The sequence below is a fragment of the Mauremys reevesii genome, linkage group 5 (genome assembly GCF_016161935.1).
Source record: "Mauremys reevesii isolate NIE-2019 linkage group 5, ASM1616193v1, whole genome shotgun sequence".
Taxonomy (NCBI): domain Eukaryota; kingdom Metazoa; phylum Chordata; order Testudines; family Geoemydidae; genus Mauremys; species Mauremys reevesii.
In genome coordinates this window covers 76,582,078-76,604,041 of record NC_052627.1, presented here as the reverse complement: position 1 = coordinate 76,604,041, position 21,964 = coordinate 76,582,078, and the positions used below count along the sequence as shown (strand labels likewise).

General features: G+C 39.8%; 1 protein-coding gene and 1 long non-coding RNA gene across 2 annotated transcripts in view; one reads left to right on the top strand and one right to left on the bottom strand.

Annotated features, from left to right (window-relative positions):
- Positions 1–21,964, bottom strand: part of TENM3 (teneurin transmembrane protein 3) — a 2,204,264-nt gene that overhangs the window by 1,668,825 nt on the left and 513,475 nt on the right. The gene's annotated exons all lie outside the window — the stretch shown is intronic.
- Positions 15,272–21,201, top strand: LOC120406057. Its single transcript, XR_005599057.1, has 3 exons — positions 15,272–15,411; positions 15,881–16,203; positions 20,992–21,201. It is a non-coding gene; the product is annotated as an uncharacterized LOC120406057 (long non-coding RNA).

Sequence of the window (21,964 nt, the reverse complement as noted above, 5' to 3'; positions counted from 1 at the left end):
GTCCAACAGGCATCCTTGTTGGTAGCTTTGAGGGTAGGATAAAGGTTAAAAGGGCATGGAAACTGAATCACCAAATCTCCCCTGGAGAGGACTGCACAACAAGCAGCATGGAGTCACATTACTGAGGTCGAGTGCAGAAGCTTGAACGGCCATGTCCTCTGCCATACCTTACAGGGCATGATCCAGCTCCCAACGAAGTCAACCTCACACAAAATTAATAGATTAATGTCAGAAAAGACTACTATGATCATCCAGTTGGACTTCTTCCATAATGGTGGCCAAGAACGTCACTCAATAATTTCTGCATGAAGCCCATAACTTCTGTTTGAGCTATAATATAGCCTTAAAAAGATAGCCAGGACTTGATTTAGAGTACGGCTGTTGAGTAATCACTGTTAACTCATGTGATTAACTCAAAAAATTAATCACAATTAAAAAATTAATTGTGGTTTTAATTGCATTGTTAAACAATAGAATACCAATTGCAATTTATTAAATATTTTGGATTTTTTCTACATTTTCAAATATATTGATTTCAATTACAACACAGAACACAAAGTGTATACTGCTCACTTTATGTTACTGTTTTTATTACAAATATTTGCTCTATAAAATGAAAACAAAAGAAACAGTATTTTTCAATTCACCTCATACAAGCACTGTAATGTAATATCTTTATCATGAAAGTGCAATTTATAAATGTAGATTTTTTTTGTTACATAACTGCACTCAAAACCAAAACATTGTAAAACGTTAAAGACTACAAGTCCACTCAGTCCTACTTTTTATTCAGCAAATTGTTAACATTGACGGGAGATAATGCTGCCCATTTCTTATTTACAATGTCACCTGAAAGTGAGAAAAGGTGTTGGCATAGCATTTTTGTAGCTGGCATTGTAAGATATTTATGTGCCAGATATGCTAAACATTCATATGCCCCTTCGTGCTTTGGCCACCATTCCTAAGGACATACTTCCATGCAGATGATGCTTTTTAAAAATTTTTTGTTAATTAAATTTGTGACTGAACTCCTTGGGGGGGAGAACTGTATGTCTCCTGCTCTGTTTTACCCACATTCTACCATATATTTCCTGTTATAGTAGTCTCAGATGATGACTCAGCATATGTTCATTTTAAGAACACTTTCACTGCAGATTTGACAAAATGCAAAAAGAGCACAAATGTGAGATTTCTAAAAATAGCTACAACTAGGTGCCGAGTTTCTAATCTGCCAGGGGGGGCTCCCCCCAGCTAAACCCAGGCCCCACCCCCACTGTGCCCCTTCCCCCAATGCCCCACCCCGCTTCTTCACACCTCTGCTCCACCCACCCTGCCTCTTCCCTGCCTCTTTCCGCCTAGTTCTGCCCCCTCTCCCGAGCATGCTGAGCCCTTGCTCCTCCCCTCTCCCCCACAGTGCCTCCTGACGCCATGAAACAGCTGATCCGCAGCAAGCAGTAGGCACTGGGAGGCACTGATCAATGGTGCCTGCTGGCAGACAGAAGGCACTGGGGGGATGGAAAGGCATTGATGGGAGTGGACCTGGAGCACCCATGGAGTCTGCGCCTATGGCTACAGCCCTCAACCCAGTGTTTAAGAATCTGAAGTGCCTTCCAAAATCTCAGAGGGATGAGATGTGGAGCATGCTTTCAGAAGTCTTAAAAGAGCAACACTCACATGCAGAAACTACAGAACTAAAACCACCAAAAAATAAAATCAACCTTCTGCTGCTGACATCTGACTCAGATGATGAAAATGAACATGTGTCGGTCTGAACTGCTTTGGATTGGTATCGAGCAGAACACATCATCAGCGTAGAAGCATGTCCTCTGGAATGGTGGTTGAAGCATGAAGAGGACATATGAATCTTTTGTGCATCTGGCACGTAAATACCTTGCAACGTCGGCTACAACATGAGACCTGTTTTAACTTTCAGGTGCCATTGTGAACAGGAAGTGGGCAGCATAATCTCCTGCAAATGTAAACAAATTTGTTTGTCTGTGCGACTGGCTGAATAAGAAATATGACTGAGTGGACTTGTAGGCTCTAAAGCTTTACATTGTTTTATTTCTGAATGCAATTATTTTTTGTACATAATTTTACATTTGTAAGTTGCACTTTCATAATAAAGAGATGGCACTACAGTACTTGGGTTAGGGGAATTGAAAAATACTATTTATTTTGTTTTTTACTGTGCAAATATTAAAAATAAATATAAAGTAAGCACTGTACACTTTGTATTCAGTGTTATAACTGAAATCAATATATTTGAAAATGTAGAAAACATCCAAAATGTTTAAATAAATGGTATTCTATTATTGTTTAACAGTGCGATTAATCGTGTGATTAATCATGCAATTAATCGTGACTGATTTTTTTAATCACCTGACAGGCCTAATTTAAAGTCTTCAGGTGATGGAGAGTCCACCACAACCCTTGGTAAGGTGTTTCAGTGGTTAATTACCCTCACAGATTGAAATTTGTGCCTTATTTCTAGTCTGAATTTGTGTAGCTTCAGTTTTAAGACACTCGATCTTTTTATGCCTCTTACTGTTAGATTAAAGAGCTGTCTACAGTCAGAAATGTTTTCTCCATGTATGTACTTTTAGATTATGATCAAGTGACCTCTTAACCAATTAAATTGATTGGGCTTCTTAAATCTCTCAATAAAGCTAGGCTTGGCAGATTCAGATTTTTTTATAATACTGATGTTTATTTTTAAGCAATTTTTTTATTTTTTATCCATTTAAATTTTCACAGTTGTACAAATTTATGGGTTTTAAGCATTTCCCCCCAATTTTTTACCAGACAATAATAATTTAATGACATTAGATGTTGAGATTCAAAAAGTCAAAGCTTTATTACCATTAAAACACAAACTGTCAACATCACATGTTCAGCAGAATTGTTCTTACTTTGCCTATCTGCAAAGTTAAATAATTATTGATAGAAATATTTTTTCATCATTTGGTGCGTGTACAGTGAAACTCACATTTATTTACATTTACAGATAAAAATCTCATCCTTCCAAGCCCACTTAATACCAGCGATGAGTCTTGCTCTTGCCCTTGCTCTTGCTCCAGCCCTATTCTTAGTCCTGCTTCAGCCTCGTTGTCACCCCAGCCTTGTGGTAACCCTGCTCTGGACTCTTGATTTTGGCTCTGACTCCTCGCTCCAACCATTAGGCCCAAATGCCACAGCTCCAACCACTTGGGGTGACCAATCCCAACCTAGGGCTTGTCTACACAAAGTCGACATAATTTACATTGCTCAGAGGTGTGAAAAAGCCACCCCCTGGAGCGATGCACGTTACATCGACTTAAAGCGCTGTGCACACTGTACTATGTCGGCGGGAGTCGCTCTTCTGCTGACATAGCTTCTGCCTCTCATTGAGGTGGAGTAATTATGCCAATGAGAGCGCGCTCTCCCCTCGGCATAGCACTTCTTCACCATACGCAGTGCAGCTGTGCCAATGTAGCACAGTAGTGTAGACTAGCCCATAGTTTCTGACACTTATGAAGCAAATTTTCCAGACCTCAAATCATTCTAGTAACTTTGTTAGGAACCTTTTCCAATTTTTCAGGTTTTTTTTTTCTTCTTTTTGATTTGCAGACTCCAGAACTGGATACTGTATTCAAGTGTCATAATGTCATACACAGAGATCATACCATTCCCCTACTTATTTTTTTGCTTATATAGCCAAAGATTGCATTTGGCATCGTAACTATAACACTACACAGAGACCTCATGTTCAACTGTTTATCTACCATGATCCCTAAGTCCTTTTTAGTGTCACTCAGTTACAGGATACACCTATCTTGAAGTGTGACCTACATTCTTTGTCCCTAGATATATGACCTGACATTTCATAGAATCATAGAATATTAAGGTTGGAAGAGACCTCAGGAGGTCATCTAGTCCAATCCCTGCTCAAAGCAGGACTAATCCCCAATGAAATCATCCCAGCCAAGACTTTGTCAAGCTGGGCCTTAAAAACCTTTGTATTTTGGTTGTATTAAAACACATTGTTCACATGAGACCACCATACTAACAGATCCAGATTACTCTGTATAACTATCCTGTCCCCATCATGATTTACCATGACACCAATGTGTGTCATCTACACATTTTACCAGCAGTGATTTTATATATTCTTCCAGATCATTGATAAATGTACTGAATATCATTGAGCCGAGAACAGAAACCTGCAGGACCCTACTAGAAACAATCCCCTCAGAGAATGATTCCCCATTCCCTGTAGCTGCTGTTCTTATGTAAGTTGTGGCTGCAGAGAACAAAGGTCATGCTCCTCTTTAGAAGGCAGTTTTCCAGACTGCAGAGAGCAGCAGGCTGGATTCAGGACCAGAGTTATGTAATGTTTAAATAAAAATAACTCAATGCTAAATGAAAACTCTGACCTTTACTAAAAACAACACAACCTGCAAACAACCTGATTTGGAAAATGTTGGCACTTTGTTCCTTTTACTAACAAAACCTGAGATGAGAGCTGAGAAAGCATTAGCAGTGGCAGTGATACCTTCTGAACATCATGATAAACTATTTTTGCTCCCCTGTATTTTGATTCCTTCCTGAGTGGTTGTTTTCTCCAACACCTTCTCACACTATTTTTTGCTGTGATGTCACTTTCCGTCATCCCCTCTATTCTTTTCTCCCATCTTCCCCTCTCCATTTTGACCTTTCTTTTCCTGTTCCCATGCTCCTGTTAACTCATCCTCTTGCCTTCCCCCTGAATCACACCATTTCTCATTGCACTATTTAAAAAAAGGAAAACAAAACAAACTCAAAACTGAGGAACTAACCTCATGTTTGATATCCATCATCCTGATCCCTCAATTAATACGTTACACTCTCCTTCGCCCCTCTCCAATGTCTACCTGTCTATATAGAGTGCAAGCTCTTTGGGGCAGGCACTGTATTATTTTATGTTTGAACAGTCCCTAGCACAATGGGACCCTAAATACTGATTTGGAGCTTTTGGGTGCTACTGGAATACTACTACTAATGAAACTTCTATAGCCTTGCATTACAAGGCAATGCATCATACCTCATCTTTGCACTACCCAAGCCCCACAAAACCATATATTATATTCAACATAATAGGAGATATACCAATCTCTTTGAACTGGAAAGGACCTTGAAAGGTCATCAAGTCCAGCCCCCTACCTTCACTAGCAGGACCAATTTTTGCCCTAGATCCCTAAGTGGCCCCCTTAAGGATTGAACTCACAACCCTGGGTTTAGCAGGCCAACGCTCAAACCACTGAAGTTATCCCTAATTTGGGACATATGAGCTGCATGAAATCATAACTCCTGGAACAAAAATAGTTATACTCAATTATTGTAGGTTGATCCCTAGATGTTTGGAACTTTTACACAATGCAGCTTGCTATTTCACAAACAATAAATATTCATAATGCAAACTTCTCTTTAATACAGTAAGGGACTGTATTAAAAGCTCTAAATCAGTGAAACAATGAAAGCCATCACATATTTGGATAAAGAAAATGTTACATATTTTGAAACAGAATATCTGTTTCACTCTCACTTTTATCATTTCTCAGAGCACCAAAAAGAGCCTGGAGATGCAGAAGATAAGTTGTTAATGAAATTCTACCTTGCAAAAAGTAGCCAACTCCTTGATTTGTCTCTTCAATAAAATAAGCAATCATTGACATCAAAAGGTGATTCATGAAGATAGCTGTGTACTATGATAGATGGGCGATTTAAACATCTGCTCATTGCTATTATGGGAATCCGGGTGACAAATACATGTGTGAGTTTTGTCTAAAGGCTTAAATTATTAGAAAGGCAATGCCCAGGTGCAAAACCTGCATTCTAGTGTGCATGTCTGAGAATGAATGTGAGATAGTAGGTTGTGCCTGTGCTCCTCAAGTAGCAATACCTTGCCACTTTTCTCTATTGTGGTTAAAGATAGGGAAAGATTTAAAACTGCAACTTGCCAAGAGGTTATTAACCCTAATTCCCCTGTAAATTACATTGCTCCCATGAGCAACATTGCTGACATCCTGGAGAACTTCTTCATAAACCTATGTTTTTCATTTTATCTAGCACTGAAAACATGTAATTCCACAAAGCTTGTGTATATAGTGGCAGGTATAGTAGACGAACACAAGAAAATTCATGAAGTTTAATGAAGGAGGAAGAGCAAACAACCCATATAGGTCTGACTTTGTTTTAAAATTAGTCTATATATTGAATATTTCATCTAATACATAAATCTTTTGTTAAATAATTTCATATTACTTGTCTGTTGCTTTCACTAGCTATTTCATAGAATTATTCTCTGGGTAAAAATGAAAATAAATCTCACAAAACAAAACACAAACCAACTTTTTCATTTAGGAGCAATCCCATCTCCTTCCCCCATTCCTCTCCTCCTTCCCAAATTTTCTTCTATAGAAGGGGAGTTGATGTGGTTCTGTTTGTGCGTCTTATCTAAAGAATAGCAAATCTATATTTAGTTATTATGGAGAGCCTTACGTGTATTAGTTGTTATAAATATTACATGCACCTCAGTTTATCTGTGTGATATTATCCTGCCTGATTGCACAGAGTTAAATCAAAGCAGGCTGTGGATGGGAGGAAGAGAAGGCGTGGGGGGATGCTAACAGGAAACAAAGCAGTGACAGAGATAAGGCTCCTTAAGGGAAAAATGAGAAAGCTATTAATTGGGGAATGCCCCTCTCTGACTCTAACCAGGCCAGCAAGGATTACTTTTCTCAGGTCTGGGCCTAGGATCAAAGGAAATACTAAATCATTAAAAGAACCTGGGCCTAAAAAAGGAAGTGGGGGTTGAGTGAGTTGCTGGAGGCTTCCCAACAAGTGTCAGCAATTTAGGTTCTCTTTCACCGTGACCTGATATGCCAAGGGAATCCAAAATGTGGGCTGCTTCACATGAACAGTCTCTATCTTAAGCACAATCTGTTGTTGCATCTGATTATATCTCCCAAATTCTTCAATATTCCTGGAGAACACACAGGATATTGTAAGACCAGTTGTTTTAATTGCTTTCTTTCACTGCCTTTAATTGCTGCTTCTGTCAAGTCAACCCTAGTTCTTTTGCTGACTGAGATTCTTCATAGCATTTGATCCCTGCCCCTGTGAGAGGCTTTGGGACACCAGCTATATTGAATACTGTCCCCATGGTCTGATTTTTCACTAGCTGCACTTCCTGGTGAGTCATATTAATTGCTCTTACCCAGAACTCTTCCTTTGGTCCAGCTTGAAACAGAGTTCTGCTACATAACAACCTTGACTGGAATTTGGTAGCTTCAAACGCTCCTACAGATTTACTGCAGCAGTCTATTGCATGATTACCTGAATTTAGCACTTTATTCTGAGCCACCACAGAGAGCTGTTCCTCTCTGTCAACCTGTAGATATGGTATAGGCACCTCTAAGGCCTCAAGTGTTGTTCCCCAGGGTCTACATTTCCCCCACTCTCATCCAGTAGGGGTATCTCAATATTGTCTGGGGACATGTGTGTTCTATTAACACCCCTAGGAGTTCTCATGATGCCCACAGATTCAATCCACTCCCAATACAACAGCACTAGAAATACCGCTCACCCCACTACAAGTCCATTTAATATGCAGAGACCCCAAGTTCAAAGGGAACTGGATTTCTCCTGTTGTCTGCAGTGGCTGATGAATAACAGTTACCAATTCAACTGATTCAGTACAAATTTTCATCTTTTTCAGCACTGGGTGTTCACCACAGATCAGACTTATCTCAGCTCCTGAGTCAAACAGCATTGTGGCTTTCCAGCTGGAGATGGACACGTAGTAACTGGTATCTGGGCAGCTATTCTAATAGTTGCTGTGGTGGTCCTACTGCATCAGCTTATAGTTTCCATTGTGTGGCTTCCCTTTGCTTGGGGAATTCCATTTGCAATGGTCTTCGCCTCCTCATCCCTGGCAAATGTCATCTGGCCTAGAAAACAATCTCTTTCCATTGATCTTGGATTGCCTGTGAATAGCTTGCACTTGGATCTCCTCCAATTTTTTAGCCACTCACTAGCAATCATTTTTTTGAAATGCTGCATATGACATAAAGGTATCACCCTGAAGCAGGTAATTAACAGCTGATACCCTTAAGGAAACCTCAATTTCTGTTTCCACATTTGTAACTCTGCATATAATCTCGCCCACAGGTTTATTCAGCATGTTATCCCTCTTCACCAGCAGGTTATGAAAGTCTCCTGCTAAACCATTCATATACCGAGATCTCACATAGGATTCTCTCATGGCGTGCCACTGGGCATATGTCCCTCTCTGTTTGTGCTTCACTTGAGCCATCTCCTGAACTGTTTGGTGCAAGGAAAGCCCTATCTAACAATTTTCTTAATGTACACAAATAACTATGCCCTCTTGCCTTCTTCTGGCTTGCCATTCCTTCCTGTATGTCAAAAGGGTCATATAAGTATTTATGTAACTATATATTAAATCTGTGCTCCACATTGGGAAGCTACTGGGAAAACTGTTTTGACATCACCGTTCAAAAACATTCTCATCAATCCAGAGGGGCAGCCGTGTTAGTCTGGATCTGTAAAAAGTGACAAAAAGTCCTGTGGCTCCTTATAGACTAACAGTCTGAGCAACAACATAACACACAAAACAACAATTTCAGATGAGAATAAGGATATGGTATCACCTACTGGTGTAGGTGACCTCTCCACTAATCATTACATTCCTTTTTTCTAACAGAGTGATCAAATCTGCACAGTATTAAGAGCTGCAAATGTGTGGATTTGCTGGATTATAAAATTGGACAGGCCAGTTAGGCTTGCACTTAATCTCAGATACAACACTCCATTTCAAATAAGGCTCCAGTACTATTGAGATAGTGGGAACCACTGGACAAAACATACACCCAGAAATTCAGAATATTTTAGCAACAATGAGGTTTCTCAATTTAAATTTCCTTTGGCTAGGGCTCTTTAATAACACATTCATCTTTAAATGCTCTGTCTTGATCCATCTAAGGATTACTGATTAATGAATTCTCACACAGCTTTTGAAAACAGTCTCTGTATCTTTTTTTTTTTCCTGCAGAAGCTCATCCCTGTGATCCCCTCTCTTACATTTACAGCATTAACTGGACAGTTCCCCGTGCAAAGCGCTCCCACTCCCTCCAAATTGTTTTGGTGCTAATGGAGAAATGTAAAAGAACTCCATATCCAATTATACTTCCTCTCCACTCAGGATTCTAACTTTCATTACAATACAAGTGAACCCTCTTTTCTACTCAGTATACAGGATACCTGTCATTGTACATAAATGAAACTTGAGGATGTTTCTGCTTTAAAAAGATAATAATTCTTTTGTGGGCTAATACATTCAGAGGCCAAAAGCTGAGGTGTTCATTAGTGCAGGACATACTATCATCAAGTAACAGGAAACAAATCAAATGATTATTATACTGAAATAGGCTTTTCTTCTCATACCTGCACATCTCATCTCTCTTGTTGCCAATAAAAATGCCTTACTCTTCTATGCCACTTTCCATCTGAGGATTTATAAACTCCTTTGCAAACATTAATGAGGATTAGCAGCCATGCCCACAATGAAGAATTACTTTACACTAAGTTTATTATTAAATAGTTCTCTCCTCACTCCTCTTATTACTTTCCCCTGTGTTTCCCCATTCAAACAAAAACAAGCATTTTCCCAATGTTTATTTAAGAGATGAATGTGGTATATCTGTGTGTGTGTGTTTGGGGAGACTGGGGGTGAGGAGGTGGTGGAGCATAGAACATAAAGGCTTCTCATTCCACTGGCACAGTTGTTATTGAAACTAATGGAGGAAGGGGAGTTTTCCAGTAGTAATACTATTACAAAAAATACTCATAGGTGTAATGGAGCTTAACCTTCCTAAGGAGTGATGACTAGATTAGAAACACATTCTTGTGTGTATATAGATATGGAATTTGACAACAATAGCCAATTAGAGGGAAGGGAATGGCACAATATAATTATTGAAAAACATCCAGGTAGCCCTTTTGCAAATCCCTGCATTCACACTGGCTAACGGCCAGTGGCAAATGAGAGCATAAGGATTTGCATATTGCATAGTTGAGACAATATGCAAACCACACTGTGCCAATTAGACTACAAGAATATGTATAACTCATAAATAAGCAAAATGATAGGTCAATAACTGTGCAGCATCCTGCACTCTGGCACCTAAGTCAATTTGTTTCAGGGCAATCTGTAATAAAAGGTCTAAACTCCGTCCCATGACACTCATTTACTAAAGATTTCAAGTGACTTGGGTTCCACTGCAAGTACAGAGGAAAGGCCAGTAGTTTGCATTTTTGTGTCTGGAAATAAAAGCATGGCTTATTTATCTTGAAACAATTACATTTGTGTTATAACAGCAATAATATCATTGTCCCACAGTTGTTCCCAGCAATCAACAGCTTCTTTCATACATAGCCTCTGCTCTCCTAGTTTAGCCATTTGGGAATCAGATTATTGTTTTGTAATGCAGAGGGCAATTATATTACTGCTTCTCTGAAAGACAGAACAGTGTCAGAACATTTAGAAGTTAGAACTGAAGGGTCAGATTCTGTGCTGCACCTTCGGGAGGTTCTCCACAGTATGCACAGTCCATTGTGGGGGTAAACCACCTTTGTAGCGTCTTGATTCTGAAGAGTTCTGGGGCTCTACCATAATTTAGGCAACCCAAGGTTCTAAGTTACAGCAGTTTCTTTGCACTTCATAAGGCTTGTGGTGCAGCTGCCTGACTGTAGCAGTGTGTAATGTGGTCATGCCTTTAGCACTGCCTCTTATAGGCCCCCTATAATGGGCAGGGGACAGTATTCAGCAACCATCAGCCCAATGAAACACATGTTCTAGAGCAATTCTCGGTAGCCATCTGTGGACTGTTTCTGGCTCCTTTGAAAAAAATCCCTTAACAAAAAAAAGATTTGATCCTGATTTTACCCAAATGAGGAAACTTTACTCACTATCAGCTGAGTTTCTAGGTCTCAAAGTTAGGTTTTATAGCAAAATATATATTTTTCATGATTTTTAAAAATGTCAATGAAAATAGTTTTTTCCCCCTTCCCAAAAGACAATGTAAACATTCTCCAAACACAAAAGCATTATGCTGTCCAAGTACCTACAGAGCACCAAGTCATTGTGATAAGGCAAGGAAGCTAGATTTGCAATAGTGAATGAGGACCTATAAAAATGAAACTGACCAACTGACATTAAAAAAGGTGACATTCACCTATATCCCCTACACCACTTAAACTCCAAGGTAGAGTCATTTGGGGACTGTGGGCAGAGCAGCAATGTGCTCCTGCTGGAAATACATGATTCAACAGTGAAAAAATCCATGGGAGGGACTGTGGTTGGTATTACAGACCATTGGCTGGAAATGAGGCCTCGGAGGGACTGATTGTGCTGCAGCTCAGCAGCCTGCTCATGCACAAGTTGACTATATTTTCAAACTTGAAATGCAAGACACTTTGGGTAAGTCTGTACTGGAATTAAACACCCACAGCAGGTCAGTGCCCACTGACTCAGGCTAACAGGGGCTGTTTAATTATCGTATAGCTATGGGACCCTCCCATCTCGCAGGAGTCCTAGAGCCCAGGCTCAAGCCCGAGCCCGAACATCTATATGGCAGTTAAACAGCCCCTTAGCCCAAGTTCCACAAGCCTGAGTCAGCTGGCATGGGCCAGTGCCAGGTGTCTAACTGCACTGTAGACATACCCTTTGTGGCAACACGGTTTGGGGTTGTAAAATACTTAAAAGACAAAGTATATTTTCTCTGCCAGCTTCTGACTCAACAGCAACAAATGCATATTTATTTGAAGGATATTTTCCAGTAATGTAGTGTTCTGAATGAGTTTATCATAAAGCACAGAACGAGCATCATTATTTACATTGCAGAAAAGAACAACTTTTTCAATAAATTCAGTAAAGAATTTCTCTTAACTCCAAGCACTGTTCATCACCATGAACACTTGTTCCAATGAACTGTTTGTTCTAGACAAACACAGAATAAATTTTACTTGATATAGAAATACTTCTTGAGCAAACATTTTCTAGTAAAAAAAACAAGAAAAGAAAACAAAACTCTAAACATTTTGATTGATGAAATGAATAGGCAGGTTATTTAAGGTTCCCAGAAGACATTCCTGGGATATCAAAACATCAGAAAACACAGGGGTATTTCAGTAAAACTGGGACATATGGTGGCTTTTTCCATGGATTGGGGTCATGAATTTCACTTCTCATCTTCCAAACAGTTCCCAACACAAAGCCCAATTACTTCTTCCTTTATTAAAGATGAATTTCATGCAAAGTAAGTGAAAAGCGTAAGTTATTTGTAAAACAGATAAGTAAAAAATTAAATAGATACTATGGGTCAGAACCTCAGCTGGTGTAATTCATCATAGCTTGTGAAAGGGTTGACTCAGTGTTAGTACTTTTTTGTGGCCGGACGTGGCACAGCAGCTCTCTTCCCATCAGGTCCCTCCTGCCAATGGCTGTTCCAGCTCTGCAGTGGTTTGCCTCTTCCTGTCACTTGGCACTCTGGCTGGGTAACTTAAGTCTCTCCTCTTCTGGGGCAGACCATGAACAAAAAGCAAGGGGAAATATACATAGTTCAGAGGAACTAGCAAGGAATAATTCCCGGTCAAGGTGCATCAGAATCTGGATTTCCCTTCCCTCAGGGAGGAGCCATCAGGCAGCCGTCATCTGGGAAGCTCCCATCTTCAGTCACCCGTTTCCTCAGGTGCGGATGGCTGAAGGTCTGTTCTCTTCCCTGGTCTGCTGCCCTTCTAAGTTCCTCCTCCAGCCTGTCAATGCCTTGTGGTGTGTGTGTGTGTGTGTGGGGGTGTGTGTGTGTGTGTGGATGTGTGTGTGATGGGGAGGAGATCCCTGAACCAAGACCAGCGCCTTTGTTGTCCAGCGTGGGGTTTGTATACCCCATCACCTAGCTCCACTGAATTCAATGAAATACAATGATTTACACCAGCAGAGAATCTAGCCCATAGCTTTTATATTAAGAATGTACATTTCCATTGAACTACAATCATACTGAACTGTCTCAAGCCTAAACAGTGAATCCCAGAGAAGCACAAAGGAAATTTTACAGCATAAATTCTGCAATTTGTTCGTTTAATATGATTTTTATAATTTCTGTCTTTTGTCTCTTTCTTTTAAACAGCTCAGTTGATTTGCTCAACACTGTTTACACTTGCTAGTTTCAGAGTAGAGATTTTCGTCCCTCTAAGTGCTTTAATGGCCCTTTAGCTGACTAGTAGTTTCCCCCACATAAAGGTAACAGAATCAGGTCCTTAAACTGCTATGTCAGTGTAAGTATTATTCTTCTGTATCAGTTCTACACTTTCCATATAAGGACAAATCCACTTTTTAAAAAACAATTTAGAAGTAAATTATTTCTCTATCCAGTTGCCTCTCAGTTAAACAAAAAAATGGGGATTCCCCGTGGCCACACTTTTTCCCCTCCGGTGGCAAACTATTTCTAAAATAACTCACATTCAGTTACACAGATCACTTGTGATAGTGGCGTGTCTTGGTGAACCTGAAGTAAAGTCTGCAGTGCCTCAGCCATGAAAAATAATGTACAGTATTTCATTCTGAAGATGCACCAGATTAGCAGAAGGCAATTGGGGTAGATAGTGAATCTGAACAGCTGTTTATTTTCTAATGGTATACAACCTTTTCTTTTTGCTTGGGATTTCTGTTGAGCAGCTTCATACTAAGTATTGCAGTATATTTTTAGATACAGCAAAAAAACAAAGAACACATTATCTGTTGATTTTTGTCACTGCATTCTATTACATCATTTTTACTATGGAAGAAACATGAAATATTAAATTATGAGATGGGGTACTTAATATTACAGTTCAAATGTAATAGTGTAGTGTCTTGCACATGTTGGGAGACTGAACTATTGATATGGCCAACAGTGGCAAAATAAGGACAGACACATGCATGGAATTAAGTGGCAGACTACAACTTTTAGTAAACTTTAGCACAAGGGAGGACTGCTACCGGCTTATTGTGCATACTCTTATACCAGGTACTTAAGTACTCAAAGGAACTATACTTATGGTAGATTTGGATTATAAATTAGTATGTGATTGTAATCATAAGGACATAAACATTATACTTCATTGCATTTATGCAAAAAAATCTATGAAAAACATTTCTCCAATTGTATTTCCTCAAGGATCTTATAGAATTTGCACAGGGTGAACTGTTTGACTCAAATGATATATCTTAGGAATGTGATGTTTATTTTTCCATCATTATGTCTTTGAACACTCTGAATGCACCATGCAATGTTAAATCCCAGAACTTTTCCCCAGATGGTCTTAAGATAACTTTCCTGCTTTTTCCTCTTTTTTTATTTAAGCAGCTTTCAAATCTGTTTGAGCAGGTTAAAAAAAAACATTTTAAATTATGAATCTTTCTTGATTATCTCAAAGATTTTTATTTAATATAAATACAAGCCAGGGGAAATAAGATGTGCCATAATATTATAATATCAAATATGCAATTTGCAATAGCATTCCTTTATTAAAAATGCCAATTATAATTTCACATAAAATGTAATTGAGGTCATTACCCTCCTGGCTAGTTATTTCCAAATTCTTTCTTCTAATAAGATTTGTTATTTTAACAATTTCCACATCAGTGCTTCTTTCACATCTGTATATTTACCTATTTAGAAAGATAATAGAAATTGCCCGTCATTTGGCTGTATCATTGCATTATTAATAAGAGAATTATCTATTTAAGTGCTTATCGAGAAATGAGTTATTTATATATAAATCTGTAAGTATAATCTTTATAAATAGGTAATTCATTATCATGAGAAAATATTTTGCACTTGCTGAAACATCAGTACATCAAAACAAGGCTGAACTGACAAGTGAACTTGTAATATTGTGTCTTTATCTATATGCACAGTCGGTATTTATAATGCTTAAGAAGTATCACCTAATTTTTCTTAAACAAATAAACAAACAACTAATGAATATATTATGTATCACATGATCTAAATGCAATAACATTTGATTTCCCGTCATGCTTTTCAAACTCAGTGAATCAATGACAAGTACCTCACAAAGTTAAATATGGATTGTGAAATCATCATGTAGGCAAACAAAGCAGCTAATTGTGCTCTCATTGATGATTTTCACAGGCTTGGACTTGTATTACTGAGAATAGATATGCTGGTCACAACACCAAGATGGTTTCTTTTGTACTTTTTTAAGCCTTATGGTATCTTTTACTTCAATGTAAACAATCAGAGTCTGATAGAGGGTACCTAGATTGAAGGGCAAAACAGCTAACAGTGCTAGCACTCAGCAAAAATGCATTAGGTAGGTTTGCCAAGGATCTACTCAGATGTCAAGTGCACGTGTCCCATCTCTTTATATTCTGCTTTTCAGTACCAACCCTTACATATTAAACAAATAGACTAGAGTTTACCATGTTTTAGAACCAATCATTGTCAGGTAGAAATAATTCTAACATTTCTAACCAAAACATAATCATGTGTGTGTACTTGATTCTTATTGTTCATATTGCACATGTATATGCTACAATTGAAAAATCACATTATATGCATTGAAGGTGTAGTATTATGGGAATACTGGCCTTGGATACTAAATTAAAGATATTAATAACACTAGCCCAAATTTAGCTAATAGGTATATGAACAGGTGCAATCATAATCATAATAATTAATAATAATAATCACACTGCTTGTATAGCACTTAATGAAAAGTATTATTATTCAAAAGTTATATTTTATTTATAATTAATACTGTTCTGTTATGCAAATGATAGTACATTCTGGATGAGATGGGAAGAAGCTTTTCTATACATCTGAAACCTTTCCAGAACCAGACACTATTGGAAAAGAAGACTTCTGCAACTACAATTTTGTCTTGGACTTTGTGCAGCCCTGCTCAACATGCAGCCCACGTGGGCTCACTGTGCAGCCCATGGGCAAGCAGCAGGTTGGAGCTGCTGGGTTCGCCATGTTCCAGCCGCCCTAACAGCCAGGACCACATGTGTCTCCATCTCCTGCTCCCCGCGCTTGGCGTACAGCATGTGAGTCACTTCCGGGGCCTGCTGAGGCAGGAAGCACTGAGCACAAGACAAAGCCGGTAAGTGCCGAGCTGTAGGAACTTTACACTTCTTAAGCACTAAGGGGGTAGGAAGACCGCCCCCGACTTTAGAGCGGCTGAAGTGGTTCCCACCCCCCCACACTCGGTCAGGAGACACACTGATTAAGCGCCGACCAGGTGTTTACCACTGGAACACGCAGTGCATAAAGCACCAATCAGGAGAAGGGGCGAGAAGTTGGACTGAGTTAGTACATGCGCATAATAGGATGATTTATGTAACCGATTATAATAAAAGGACGTGGAAAACCCCCGCTCGGGGCGCTCCACTGGAACAGACTGACGGACTTGGCTTCATTTATTGCTACACCGAGCGAGGGGAGGGGCGCTCGGCCTGGGCTCGAGCCGCAGCTCGGGGGTGGGGATGGGGACTGGGCCAAGACCCCCCCCAGCCTCCCCCTTTGGTTGGGGGCAGGGAGGCTACTGTGGTGGTTGGTCCCAGGGCAGCCAGGAAATCCCAGGGGAGATGTGTGTGTGTCTGTGCGTGTGTGTGTGTTGCATCTGCCCTGCCCCGACTGCTACCTCCTTCCCTGGTCCAGGGACCTTCCCCCTCCCCAGCCCTAACACACTGCCATCATTCCCCCCCTCGGGCTCCCTGTGGCCTCTGTGTTTGTGTGTTGGACAGTCACGTCCAATCTCTTCATACTGCCCCCCTCTCCCCTCCCCCTAGTTCATAGCCCCAGAAAATCCCTTCAAACTGTCTCCCTTTTCCCCTCCCCTTATTTCATAGGGGGATGATTTATAAAAAAAATTAAAATAATTAAAAAATAAATTGTTTGTTTTAATTTAAAAATTCTTAATAAAGTATCACCCCCCACACACACACCTTCCTTTTCAGCCCACAGTTGTTTCGGTGGGGCAGCTCAGGGGAAGGAGGGTTTGTTTTCGCGGGGCAGACAGTGCTGGGGCAGGTGAATGTGTTTCGGGGGGGTGCAGGACTGCACTGGGGGGGGTGTATTTCGGCAGGTCTGGGGGGTTTCGGCCCTCAGCTGTTTTTTTTGGAGTAATATGGCCCTCGTCACTTTACGAGTTCTGCAGGCCTGACTTAGTGTATAGTAAGTGGCATGTATTTTAGAATATAGGAGCATTATCAGCTTTAAAATCTTCTTATAACCAAAACCTTGCATCCTTCAGGTCACTTGCCTCTCTGTTAGTAGAACTGTCTGTCTTGCTTTTGGATGTATTCAAGCCCATTACCACATGGCTGCTTCTGCCTTCCAAAAGGTCACAGATCAATTTCATTCTATCCAGAGTGTCCAACAATGATTGTACACACTAAGATCTCAATCCAACTGCTCCTGAAATGACTGCTACCAAGGGTAGCTGGATCAAGTCCTACCAATCACAGGTGCTAGAACGAGGATGCAGCAGCATCCCCTGGCTTGAAGTGGTTTCCATCATATGCAGTGTTTACAGTTTGCTTCATTGGCTGTCAGCACCCCCATTATACAAATTGTTCCAGTATCCCTGCTGTCAATATATATGCATAGCTTGAAAATAAACCTTGCTTTTTTGGCAAAATGTAGAAATGAAGAGAAAATATAAATAAGTGTTAAGCAGACAATAAATAGAGCTAGACTAAGGGTACGTTTACACTTACCGGGACGGGGGCGGCGGGCGGTTTTCGATTGCTCGTCGAAACTATCGCTCGCTGATGATCTAGAGATGATAGTTCGAACGAAGCGCGAACTCCTCCTCTCCCACTCCGGCGGCAGGAGGAGGAGGAGGAGTCGTCTTGAGCGAGCGCGCTTTCGGCTTCACACGCGCCTGGGTCGGTCGAACTAGGAAAGTCGAAAGTCAGCTTCAGCTTTCATTATTCTGAATTCTGATTCGCGTAGTTCGTTCCAACCCAACAGTAGCTAAAACACCAAGAAAAGCATAGCCGAATAAGCAAATAATGGGTAAGCAAGATCAAAACCTAATGTCTCAGAAAGTTCTTTCTTATCTAGCTTTTGCCAGTCTTGGTGTGTTTCACTATCACAGTTTCTTAATCCCCACCCTGTCCCTTTTGTCCTAGAGAAATCCAAGTGTGAAGACTGCATATAGCTTTTTTTTTTTAAAGTGGTACTGTGGTCTAATAAGCAGGGAACTGAAATGAAGAGTCCTGGGTTCCATTCCTGGCTCTGTCACTAACTTATTGTGTAACTTTGGGAAAATCATGTCACTTCTCTCTGCCTTCATTTTCCCTCCAACCCTTCTTCTTTCCTGTCTATTTAGATTGTAAATTCACAGGGGCAGCAACTCTCTCTTAATATGTATTTGTATCCCGAATTCAGTTGGGGTCTCTAGGCATTAATAGTACACATAATTATTCATAATAATAATAATTAAAGAATTAAGACTTTTCACTGGGCTTTGAGGAAAGGTGTAGCTGGCTGACAGTTGTGGCCCATTAGACATCCTGAAGGGGAAGCCAAAAGCTTCACTGGGAGCACATATTGCTCTTATGAAGGAAACGGGAGGTGCCTCAGAGTAAACAGAGAGAAGAGGATTAGTGGCTGGGGAAGTGGCCAGGCCTCTCACTTTTATCCATTAGGGACAACTGAGGCCATTTGACCAAACTGATGAGACTTTGTTTCAGTTAAGTCACCCTTATGAAAAACAGAGCTGTGAGAGACTAATTGCCTCCTATGAAGCCTGAAGCTCCAAGGAGGTTTCCAGGTGTTGTGGAGAGGCATTGTTTGTTTTCCTATCTGTTGTTAAGTGGGTTGATAATTCAAAACCCAAGGGGAAGGGCAGCAACTCTATTACACCAATTGTGTAATGTACTTCTTGTACACAGTAGGTTGCAGGACTGCTACTAGCAGGTCAAGCTTCTGTACCAGATATGGACTGGTTACAGAGCCTCCTTCTTAGGCTACATCTACACTACAGCCAGGATCGATGCTCTGAGATCGATCCACCGGTGGTCAATTTAATGGGTCTTGTGAAGACCCACTAAATTGACTGCAGATCGCTCTCAAGTCGATCCCAGTACTCTACCCCAATGAGAAAAGTAGGTAAGTCGACGGGAGAGTTTCTCCCATCAACCCCACGCGGTGTAGACCCCGCGGTAACTTGACCTAAGGTACATCGACTCCAGCTATTCACTTAGCTGGAGTTGCATAGTGTAGGTCAACTTACTGCGGTAGTGTAGACATAGTCTCAGAGAGATACACAACAGATGTATTCATCATAAGATCCTTGAAAGTTCTGCCAGAGCTTAAATAAGGTATGTTACACAGTGACTCTCAATGGCTGAGCAGTATATTACAGTTTATCATGCAATTACAAAGCATATATAGGGAGTCTTCATTACTACACTGTATATAATACTATCCTTTTGTCCAAATATCAATTCTCAAATTCAAGGTTTTGAATTGCTGGTTATTGCTGTTTGTTTGTATTTGACAAGCAACATACTTAATTAGGCTTATCATTCCATTTAATCAGATATACAATCCTTTAATTTCTTCCTAAATTGCATGTGTTCATTTCCAGATTCTTTCAGCTATTCCAAAACAATACGTGGATGTGTCTCATGGATGAATCTTTAAATTGGATGCACAGTCTTTGTGGATGAATAATTAAGTATCCTATAAGATTTAACTTCAACATCTTGGAGCCTTTCAAAGGTTTCCTACCCTCAACTCTGTATTTGTGAGAAAGCTTCCTGTTTTGACTTAATGTTTTTGGTAGTTTTAACAAATACTTTACCCTGGGGATTACGTATGTTTTCTGGCTGAATAGAGTTTTGAAAATTAAACTTAACAGAAATGGCTAAAGCCAACATTTCACTGTAGCAGATGCAGTTCATATTGGATAGCAAGGTACTAATCATCACACTTCACCAACAGTAGTAGGAGGTTCTTTACCTTTATTATAAATTTCTATTTATAATAAAGGGAAAAAGGGCAGAAGGTGAAATATCACTTACAGGCATGGATAAACCTGAAACCACTCTGTCCTTACCCCTGACTTTAACATGGTTCAAGAAGTGAGGATAGTGTAAAAGTCAACTGCAAAGGGAAAACAAAGTTGTTTGCCTATTTTTGTTTAGGAAGTAGAAAGCCCCCAAAGTGTATTTCAAGGTTTTACATCCTGTTTTTGCTGGAGCACTCCTGGAGGATAGAAAACTGCAGTGGAAGTTTTATCAGTTATCAAATGACAGGGAGTGATTAATCTTACACACAAAAAAGGTTTTCTCCCAAAGATTTTGTGGTTTATCAACCTGTGTATATTCTCACTGCACTTTTATCTAGAGAGAAGTCTTTCTTACTGCAGGGGCAGCTGCCATCTTATGTTTTAATGCAGTCTGTCACAGGAGACATGCATGCACGGTCTGATTCTACACTCCTCTGCACGTTGGGCAGTTATTTATCCCTGTGTGAAGTGAAAATACTGTCATAGCAAAATGGCTGTCTTTCATACCCACTTTATCCAGGAATAAATGACTTTACAAGATGGAAGGTAGCGGAGGATCAGAGCCACTGTATGTTCTCTGAAAGATCTTCCTTTTGTATTCTTGTTTTGCTGTTCTTTAAAGGGACACTGCAACATGAAATCTAAATGATATGAGTAAGAGTTAAACATACTTCAAGTACTGCACCTACTCCAAGTCCTCCTGAAACTACATAGTCTCTTCAGCAAAAGTAGGGAAGTAAAGGCTGATATTTGTCAAGTAAAAACCAAAATGAATGAAAAATGAATGAAAAACCCAACCCCTTTAAATTTCCATCATTAAGTAAAAGAACTAAAAAGGGCACAAATATTTTCTTCTTCCCCTTGCAGGTTAACAATAAGGCACAGCAGGATGAGTCACAACAACTGCATTCTATTCTTGACTCCACCATAGATTTTCAGTGTAACCTGGAATAACATCTCCTCTAGGATGGGACATATTCAGAGACTGAACCTGTGACTTCTGGATCTCCGTGAGCTTTTAATGCCTGACTAAAGAATCACATCAATTAGCTTGAAGTAGAGCTGATTGAAATATAAGAGGTGTTTACATTGAAAATATTATTTTTCAGGAAAAATTAAAATACTGAATTATTTTGGCCAAAAAGGGAATATTTAAATTTGAAAAAGTTGCTTCGGTACCTCATGGGAGTTATAGTTTGAGCGTTTCGTGATCCCATTCTACTCAATAGGCTGGGCTCCCTGGTCAGACTACATCTCTCATGATGCACCGCACTCTCCCTTCTTGGAGAATAAGCGGAGTATCAGAGGAAACTGAACTAAAACTCCCAGCAGCATATCCAAATCAAAATATTTTAGTTTTCAGGCAAAATATTTTGGTTTTCAAGGAAAGCATCTTTTTCCCCCAGTGAAAACATTTTTTAATTGAAAACCCAATTTTCTGATAAAAATCCATTTTGACAAGATAAATAAATAAATAATTGACCAGCCCTACTTGAAAGCAGTAGTAGCAATCTTCTAAACCTTTATATGGAATCTAGTCATTAGAAAGGAACATAGGACCACTCTATATTAGCATGGGTTACACAAGCACAAATAATCTAATCTCTGTGTTGCTTCTTTGTTCTTGTCTGTACAGTGAAGACCAGACTGCTTACCTACACTACACTGGGAGTATTGGCTAACTTAACTTGTGTTGTAAATCACACAGGTTTTAGATTGTCCTCATATTTTTATTATTAATGAAGAATACCAATCTCTTTTTTTGGCTTCCTGTGAGTAAACAAGGAAAGTTAATTTCTACTGTACAAATTAATCCTAGCCAGAATTTTTCTTAGCTTAA